We start from the raw sequence: 9,554 nt of genomic DNA on the forward strand, positions 1-9,554 counted from the left end.
CATTTTTATGAACAGGTTGAACTGAAAAAAATCATCAGTTTTATGTGCAAAAAGGTAACACTATCATTTGGTGTGTTCATAGATGTGCAAAGGATTGGACGAAGATCTCATTTGGGAAATGAAGTGCCCCGTGGGTGAGGCTGCTATCTGACCTCAGCTCCTCTCCGCTGACCACATCGTCCTTTGTTTTCCCATCTGTGACGTTCCATATTTGAAAATTTCACACCAAATATTTCATGATGAAACTCAGTTCAAATTGGATATCTGACATTCAGTCACTCTCAGACACTCACCTGGGAAGGGCTGAGTCAGGCTGACCTTGCGTCCAGCCCAGGGGAGTTCCAGGTGGAACCAGGCAAATCCGGAGACCAGCCGGGGTGGTAGAAGAGGTGGCAGAATCCTGACCTGTGAACTTCTGGGCTGACAACGGCCTACTGCTCTGTTAAGTGATTGGCCTTTTTTATTTTTAGTGCCAATAAGTGACTGTCTTAATATTAATTCATGATGCTGTTACACTGGCCAATAAACGTTATGGAACGTTATGAGACTCCAGTTTGTGCCTTGAACAAGAAACTGGATCAGACCATTCTAAACACATGCGCTTCACTGCCAACATTTTTGCCAACCTTGTACAACATAATTAGAATATATAAGTTAATAAAACATTAACCGCTCTAAGTTGTATGAATTCAAACATTTAATCACAATTAAAACGGTTGATTTCTTTTTTTTTTTTTTCTTACTGGGCGTTACTAAATGGTTTATATCACTGTTTCTTTTTACCATGGTAACCTGCTGCCAGCACAGTGGGGGATTCAGTAACAACAGTTTCATAAATTCTCAATGTGCCAGAAGTCGTGCATTCCAGCTGTTGATCCAGAAGGTCGAGAAATATATGACAAACTTAAATTCACCATAAAGTATGAAAGGCCAAAAGGGAAGGAAGATAATTATTGACCACGAGAAGCTGGAACGCGGGAAGTAGAACTCTCTCCTGCGTCCTCGCGTGGGGAGTGGGTCACCGTGGCGCCCGAGGCTGGAATCCACTGCAGCGACAGGCCCCCCCCCCGGCTCCGTGGCCCTCAGCGCTGCCACCCCGCGCCGGCGTCCTGGGCTGACCCTGCTGCACGCGGTTTAGGACAGGCCACTCCCCGCCCTCTGCGTGCCCCAGTCCAGGCCCAGGCCCCAGAGCGCCCGGCCTTGCGTCCGGCAGGTGCGGCGCCCTGGCCGGCGCGGACCGGCCATCCCTGGGCACTGGGCCCGCTGTGCTCTCGGCCCCTCCAGGGCTCCCCGGGCCCCCACCCCACCCTCTTGGGGAGCCAACGGCCGGGGCTCGGGTGCCGACACCCCGCCGTCTGGGGACCGTGCGGTGGGGGGCCCGGGGCCACACTCGAGGCAGGGGAGGAGCCTCAGGCAGCTACACCTGCCAGGCCAGGTCCCCCGCGGGAGTCGGGTCCGCATAGATGCTGCCTCCCAGGGTCCGGGCGGCGCTGGGTTGCAGGGGTCAGCGACCGCCGTCCTCCAGTGAAGGGTGCAGCGGACACGAGGGATTCCTGGGCAGGGAGGTGACTACGGTCTTGGGGGACAGAGTGACCGCAGCTGGGGATCTCGGCGCTGATCATGAGGCGGGGCCCGAGCCCGGGCAGCAGCGGTGATCCCCCGGGACCGTCCCCCAGGGGCCGCGGCCGGGTGCCACGGGCTTGCTCCCTGCCCGGCTCCCCGTGCCGGGTAAGGCGGCCTCGCCTGTCCCCTGCGCGGGTGGGGGCCTTGGGCTGGGGGGTGCTGCTGCCCACCCGGCCTGGGTCCGGGCTGGGGACCCTGCACCCTGCCGGAGCCCCCAGATGACCCGGGACAGCAGCTCGAGCGGGGGACGGCGCAGGTGGCCTTCCAGTTGCGCCTGGAGCCTTCCCGGTGACTGTGGGCGCCCCTGGGGTCCCCGGGGTCGCCCCCCATCCCAGGGCACAGCCACCCTGGCCGCCCCGCACGAAGGGAGTGCAGGGGAGGTGCACTGGGGACAGTGGGGCGCGAAGACCCCCTTCCAAGCGGCCCCTGTGAGGCCCAGGGCTCGTCAGGCGAACAGGGCACCTCCTCAGCACCCGCGGCGCACCCCAGGTCTCCCTGGACTCCTCGGGGCGTCTGGGGGCACCCGTGACGCAGGGGTCCCTGGGGGCCTGAGACCCATCGTGGGGCCACCCTCAACTGCGAAACCATGGCCGCACCCCGCAGGGGAGCCCCGGAGCAGAGCGCTGGGGAGGGGTGATGGGGCTGGCGGGGATGCATGCTCTTTGCTCACCCGCCAGGGCGCTGGCCGCGCTGCGGATACCACAGGGGCCTTGGTTCCCCGGCAGCCTCTGTCCGTCCCCTGTGGGGACGGTCCTGCCAGGAGCAGGGGGGCGGTGAGGGAACCCAGAGAGCAGAAGAGGGGTGTCGGGTGAGGCCCCGACGTGAGGGGTGAACGGCACCCCAAGACGCGAGGCCTCCACCCGCAGCTACAGTTCCCAGGACCAGGCCCCGCTCCAAGGGGCTCTGGGGCTCCCCGCGCACACCCACCCACCGCGCGGGCCGTGCTCCCGGAGGACTGGACACAGGCGGGGTGGGCGCGGCGGGGTCCCCTCAGTGCAAGGGGTGGGGGGCTGCAGGGAAAACCAGCAGAAGAGGCGCCCAGGTGGGCGCGCATGAGTTCCCAAGTCCAGCTCCGCGGCAGGGAGCGCCGAGGGCACGCGGGCCGAGGCTCAGGCGGGCGCGGACCCCAGGGGCCACCGACGCTCTGGCCCCCAGCAGCGCCTCAGCCCTTCCGCCCGCTCCGCCCCGCAGTCCTGGGGGTCTCCTCACCCCGCCACTGGCTGCACCCAGCTCTCGCGCATGAATAAATAAATAAATGTCTTTCTTCAAAAACCGCAGGTGCTTCCCGAGGCGCCCACGCCCCGCATGTTCGGCTCCCGGGGCCCCTTGGGCATGCGAGGACCGGCCTCCAGGCCTCAGGGGCTCGAGGTGCTGGCGCGTGTCCAGCCTCCAGGGACATCCCGGGCCCGCGCCGGCCGGGTGGGCTGCAGAGGACAGCGGAGCGGGGCGGGTCACCCCTCCTGATACCCCCTGGGCCTGGCCCGGCCCCGCCCCACGCCGGCCCAGCGTGGGGGCAGCGGGCAGAGCCACGGGCGCCCCAGCGCCCTTTCTGCGCTGCGCCTCCCGCTACGCGCAGCGGTCAGGGCGGCTCCGGCTGCTGTGAGGTGGAGATCAGCCCTTCGGCCCTGGTTGCGGACACGCGGGGGGGCGGGGGGCGGAGCGCGCTGCGGGCACAGCTGGCCTCCGCCACGGGCTGGACACGCCCCCGAGGCAGGGACGCCTCCGGCCGCCCGGCCCACCGCGGGGACGGCACGGGTGAGGGTGTCTGCGGGATGGCAGGGACGGCGGTCAGCAGCGGCGCTGGACGGCCGGGTCCAGAGGCCGGCAGGGAGAGCAGCCTCACGACGGGCGGCCACTCGGGCCACGGCGGCTGGCCCCGCCCCGCCCCCCCACCTGCCCCCCACCTGCCGCTCCCCCCCAGCCCTTCCCGTGGCTCTCTCCTCCCCCCTCATCATCAGTCTCTGGCCTCCGCCCCTCCCGCCCGCTCACTGAGACTCTTTTCCTAATATGTCATTGGACAGACGCCCAGATCGCCTCTCTGCGGACTAGTCCGGCGTCTGAAAGCCCTGGCGCCGCCTGCCGCGGGGCCGCCGGACGTGCCTCCCCCGGGGCCGTCGGTCACCCGGACGCTAGCAGGGTCGACGCGGCGGACGCCCTCGCGGGTGAAGGCGGCCTCTGTCCACTGGCCACACGGGCTGGGCCGGCCACACGCAGGGATGGGCCGCGCGGAGCCTGCGGCCACGCGGTGGGACCCCCGAGGGCGCCTGCGCCAGCAGGGCCGGGCAGAGGCGCAGCGGGCAGACGGAGCGAGGGGGTGGGGGTTGGGCGGGAAGCAGCCCCACCTGCGGGCAGCCCAGGCAGGGCCCGGCCCCACCGAAGGGCCTCACCGGAGCAAAAAGCTGCCCCTTGCTCTGAGGCCGCAGATGCGGCCCCTCCTTGTCATCGCTTTCCTGACAGCCTCTTTGAAGTCCTTGTTCCTCAGACTGTAGATGACGGGGTTCAGCAGCGGGGTCACCACGGTGTAGAAGACGGAAATGATCTTGTTGATCTCGGGGGACAGGCGGGCATTGGGGCGCACGTGCATGGAGATCATGGTGCCGTAATAGATGGTGACCACGGCCAGGTGGGAGCCGCACGTGGAGAAGGTCTTGGCACGGCCAGAGGTGGAGGGGATTCTAGGCTGGTGGCCACGATGATGCTATATGACACGAGGGTGAGGAGGAAGCACACACACAGCAGGTGATGGACTGGGCAAAGATGACCATCCCAGTGAGGTAGACGCTGGAGCAGGAGAGCGCATGGGGGGGCCGGTCACAGAAGAAGTAATCTATCTGGTTGGGGCCACAGAAGTCCAGCCTGAGATCATCAGGCAGGGCAGGGCCCTGGTGCCCACCCTGGCCACCCAGGAGACGGTCACCAGCTTGGCGCAGGTATCGTGGCGCATCAGGAGGGGGTAGTGCAGGGGGCTGCAGATGGCCAGGTAGCGGTCATAGGCCATCGTGGCCAGGAGGAAGCACTCTGTGGCCCTGAAGAACACAAAGAAGTAGAGCTGGGCCATGCAGGCAGGGAAGGAGATGTTGCGGCACAGGGCCAGCAGGCCGGCGAGCAGCGGCAGCACGACGGTGGAGGTGTACCAGACCTCCAGGAAGGACAGGTGCTTGAGGAACGTGTACATGGGTGTGTGCAGCCGCCGGTCATGGCTCACCACGGCGATGATGACGACGTTCCCCGCCACCGTGAGCACGTAGATGAACAGAAAGATGGCAAACAGCAGGGACTGCCACTCGAGAATGTTCTGGAACCCTAGCAGCTGAAACTCAGTGACAGCAGACACATTTGGGGGCTCCATCGCCTGCGGAGGGGAAGAGACCTTGGAAAGCACTGCGGACAAGGCATGAAATTCCTCGGTGCTGTCTGGAATGTGAGGGACTGTCTTCAAGCACTCCTGTCTCCACGACAGCTTTCTGGAAGAACGTGCGCGGCTCCACCTGGCATTTAGACCACTGTGGTTTCAACCCGCTAAGGCGAAGGGGGTGCAAGAGTTGGGGAGGGCCTCAGGAAGCGCCACTCACCAGGCTCTCAGAGATCTAGAAGTTCCAGGTCCAATACCACAGGTAAGAAGGTGCTCACTGAGCCAAACTCAGGAAAAACAATTAATAGCTGGGCCTCCCTGGTGGTGCAAGGGTTAAGTCTCAGCACTGTGAAGCTGTCGCCAGCCACTAAGCCATGAGTTCAATCTCCAGCCAGGGAGTGACCCACAGGGCGAGGCAGACCTCTCCTGTCTCCCTCCTGCTCCCCTCAGCAGTGTTTCAGTAGATCCGCCTGTTCTGCTCCCCACTCTGTCCTGGTCTCTGGTAAATCCTCTCAACCACCCCCCAACCTTTGGCCTGTACCCCAGTTCTTGTATGCATAAATAAATAAACCTTTAAAAAATTAAATGTTGGGCCTCCCCAGTGGCACAGCGGTTGAGCGCTGGGTTGCAAAGCTGCCTGCAGCCTCTGCGGCTCTGGTTCGATCCCCGGCTGCTCCCTGGCCACCGGAGGAGGGTCCCACATGGTGCGCAGACCTCTCCTGCCGCCCGCTGCTCCACTCAGCAGTGTACTTCGGTCCTTCTGCCTGCTCTGCTCCCCGCTCTGGCTCCGGTGAATTCTCTCACCCTCCCATGATTCTGACTGTACCCAGTGCATGTATAAACCAAACAAGCAAACAAACAAACAAATAAATAAATAAAAAAAGCATGCCTCTATAAAAAAAAAATAATTGCTATGTTTTCCTAGAAAGGGCCTGAGCCCAGGCCCTTTCCTCCCACAAGTGACCCTCGTCTGGAAACAGGTCACACCTGGCCCGTCTCCCAGTCCTGGAGACTGTGTTCTCCCCTCAGTGTTTACGGACACCTCCTCCGGGCACCTGAGCATCTGAGTGTGTCTGTGTGTGTCTGTGTGGCCAGGGCTGAGCTAGCTGCATTTCCACTGGTACCCTCTCACCCAGGTGGACACCAGCTTAGTCATCGGACTTGGTGTCCAGTCAACAAGTCACCCCTCCTTTTTTTCGAGGTCTAGCCTAGTTCTGGACGAAGCCAGCATCCGCCCGCCATCAGGGGCTTCCCTCATCAAGTACTGAGTGTGACATCACCTCTGTAATGCCCAGGCCCAGGGCTCCTGCCACAGGCCCTTCCGCCTCCCTCCCTCTCCCCTAGTGACTATTTCAGACGCTTCTCCAAAACCTTCCAAGACTTTTTATGTAGGAGAGTGATGAAGCTGCAGTACCCGGAGGCCCTCCTTCACTGGCCCCTGCCTCCCCAGGAGCCCGATAGGCAGTGCATCACCCCATCCTCCCCCCTCTCCCGCAGAGGGTACACCTGAGCTGGCTGTGGCTTCCCTTGGACCCAATATTTGGTCTCTTGCCCAAATTAACCGGCACCCCCCTGGAAATGCCGCCTCCCCCCGAGGAGCACCGCCCCTCCCACCCAAATACTCCAGTCTCCTTGCACCCCAGGCACACCCGTCCTTCCTCCTGGGAAAGTGGACAGAGCAGCTGCCACAGCAGAGGCCTCTGCTAGGCTGGAAACCAGGGCACAAAGCAGACGCCTTGGTGAGGGGCTTGGGCGTGACTCTGCAGGGAGCAGCCAGCTCAGGGCTCCGGAGCCATGGTCCCTGGAGCTCTGCAGTGAAAAAGGCCCCTGGCTCCACCTGCTGGCTGTGCTTAGTAGCTGGCCCTGCTGCATGGTGTCTGTCCTCTGTGCCCAGGTCCGGCCTGCCCTCCTCCCTCCCAGCCACTGCCCCTCCTCCTCAGAGGCACCAGACCTCTGGGTCTCTGTTCTGACCCCATCTCAGCTCCTGCGCACAGCAAAGACCACAGTCTCTGGCCTTCTCTGCTCACTGCTGTTCCTGGGCCCTGCCCCGAGGCAGGCTGTCCATAGGCCAGTCCAGGAGCCCAGGCTGAGTGGAAGCGTGACCCCACAGGACAGCGAGTGATATGATTCACTTTGGAACATGGTCCTTTCCTTCCATTGCTCCCACTTTAGCGACATGAACAGTGACAGGAAAAAGGCAGAATTTAAATTCCGAGACCACCAGGGCCTGGTTGACGGAGTTAGCATGGATAATGTGGTTGGGGTCACAGGGCATTTGGCTCCATTTCCTAGTCACCTAAAGTCCCCTACAAACACAGTCAAGGACACAAAGGAAAAAGGACCTGCTGGGCCTAGCCCTTCGTGGCAGGACGGGGTGCCGGGGTGACAGGGTGGGGGGTTGGCGGGGGTGGGGGGTGGCAGGGGTGAGGGTGCAAGCAGGTGGCGGGGTGACAGGGGGGTGCAGACCTGCTCGGGCCTGACATCAAGTCCTGGCTATTCCAGGGACCGGATCACCTGATTTACAATGAACAGTCAACAAGACCCGTCCCGAGGCAGAACCTCCCAGGTGCCAGCCCCACATCTGATTTCACAGCTTCCCTGGAGCCTTTATGGAAATAAACATGCCCCTGTACCACAGCCCTCCCAGCCATTCAGGGCCATCAGGTGCCTCTGGGCTAGGGCCTCCCTGCTGTTCTCCAGACACCACAGGGCGTGCGATCCCACCTGGACAGAGCATCCGCAGGGCCTGCAGCCTCAGGCTCGTAGCCCCTCGCCCACAGGCATGGCCTCTGGCTCCAAACACACATCTCCTGGTGGCCTACTGAGCCCTGGGCCTACCTGTCCGCCTCCCCGGCATGCAGCTCCCACGGTCCTCCCTGCCAACGGCTCAGCCCTGTTGCCCTCCGCCCCGCACGCCGGCCCTGGTTCCCTCCTGCGAGCTGCGACTGGCCATCTTCTGTGGGTGACGTGGCTGGAACACACCCCACCTTTCAATAACCCAGGTCTCCTGGGGCCTGGCCTTCGGGGAATCCTCCTCCCAGGTATTCTTCCATGATTTGCCAACCGAGTTAATAAGTAACAAAAGCAAACTTTTGAGAGTCCCTGCTGCCCTGCCCATGGGGCTCAGGCAAGGGTGGCCCCCCTGGAACCCAAGCAGTTCTTTGGAAAACTTTTTTAAAATGTAGCTTAGGATGGCCCCGGAGATGCTGAGCTGGACTCACTCAAACAAATGGGTGTTTCTCGAAAATGTAGCGAGCAGGTACCCAGGGACTCATCCTGAGGGCAGACGGGTGCCAGCGGCCTTTCGCTTCACACTGCGGTTTCAGGTGCGCCCATGAGAGCACATCCACGCACCCACGCGATGCGACCCCCACCCAGGCCAACTTCCAGTGACCAGAGCACCTGCGCCGAGGGCGTCTCCCAACTCCACAAGGAAAAGGCAGCATCTGAGCCGGGAGAGGCCTGAGCGGAGCCCTCCATGTGACCCCATGCCCCTCTTACCAGCAGGACCAGAGGCCGCTGCATGGCGGGGCACTCCCCCGTGACGCACTTGTGCTTGACTTCATTAATAACTTATTTTCCAAAATAATGCGATCCATGTGTATATTTTTCAGAAAACTTGCAGACAGAACAGACATCAGCACCCATGGCCAGGGCACGGTGCGTGCACGAGTGCCCACTGTGAACATGCTCAGGGGCACGGGTGGCTGCACATGCACAGGTGCATTTTGGGGCACTGGGTGAGGAGGCGCTGCAAGCTCTAGCTGGCACCACCGGGTCCTGGGGTGCCCATGGCATCAGGAAGCCTGAGTACATGGGGGCAAGGCTGTGGGGAAGAGTGTCAGGCTCCCGGACGGGGTCCCGGGCAGGGTCCTGGGCAGGGTGGGGTACACTATGCTCCACCCGAGTTGGCCCCTTGATGGCTCACCCTCCAGCTCTCCTGGTCCCCGTGGGCACCACACACCCTGCAGCTCAGCCTTGGCTGGCCTAAGCCCCTCTCCATCATGGTCTTTCTCAATGCTAGATGTGGGCAAGAAAACAAGCCGCACCCTGGCCTGTGGGCAGGCTTCTTCTGGGCGGTCTTCACATGGGCACCCACTCAGCGCCTGGCACGCCACGGCCAGGGGAGGAGAGCGGTGCAGGCACCCAGGGAGCAGGCGGGCAGGCGGGCGGGCTCCAGCAGGTGCGAGCACAGGGCACAGCAGGGCCTGGGGACGCCCAGGCCACCCACCCCATCAGCGCTGCCACGTGAGGGTGGCTGGCAAAGGGCGCTGGCACCCAAGGTCCACAAGGTCACCCCAGCACTCACGGGCCAGCAGGTGACCAGCCTGAGGCTTGGCCTGAGGAACCTGGGGGGGCGCCGGGCTCAGGTTTGCTGACATCCGAGGGGCCCCTCACCCCGACAGATGTGCAATGGAGGAAAGGCGGGAAAACGTCACCTCCAAGTGGCAGCAGGGCCATGACAGACATGTGCCCCGGCTGCGGCCCGAGCCGGCTGGGGCTCAGCAGACTTCCCCAGGCTTCCAGGCCTGGCCCCGGGAGCACACGCAGGCCCAGAACTGGCCTCAAGACCTTTCTA

General features: G+C 62.7%; 1 pseudogene across 1 annotated transcript; it reads right to left on the reverse strand.

Moving 5' to 3' along the window:
• Window positions 1-3,202: 3,202 nt before the first annotated feature.
• On the reverse strand, window positions 3,203-4,972 carry LOC311176204 (olfactory receptor 11L1-like; annotated as a pseudogene). The gene is made up of 3 exons: window positions 4,011-4,972; window positions 3,746-3,887; window positions 3,203-3,388 (listed from the first exon to the last, which is right to left on the reverse strand). The product of its transcript is annotated as an olfactory receptor 11L1-like (transcript).
• Between the last annotated feature and the right edge of the window lie 4,582 nt (window positions 4,973-9,554).

Source organism: Talpa europaea (assembly GCF_964194135.1).
Source record: "Talpa europaea genome assembly, chromosome: 8".
Classification (NCBI taxonomy): domain Eukaryota; kingdom Metazoa; phylum Chordata; class Mammalia; order Eulipotyphla; family Talpidae; genus Talpa; species Talpa europaea.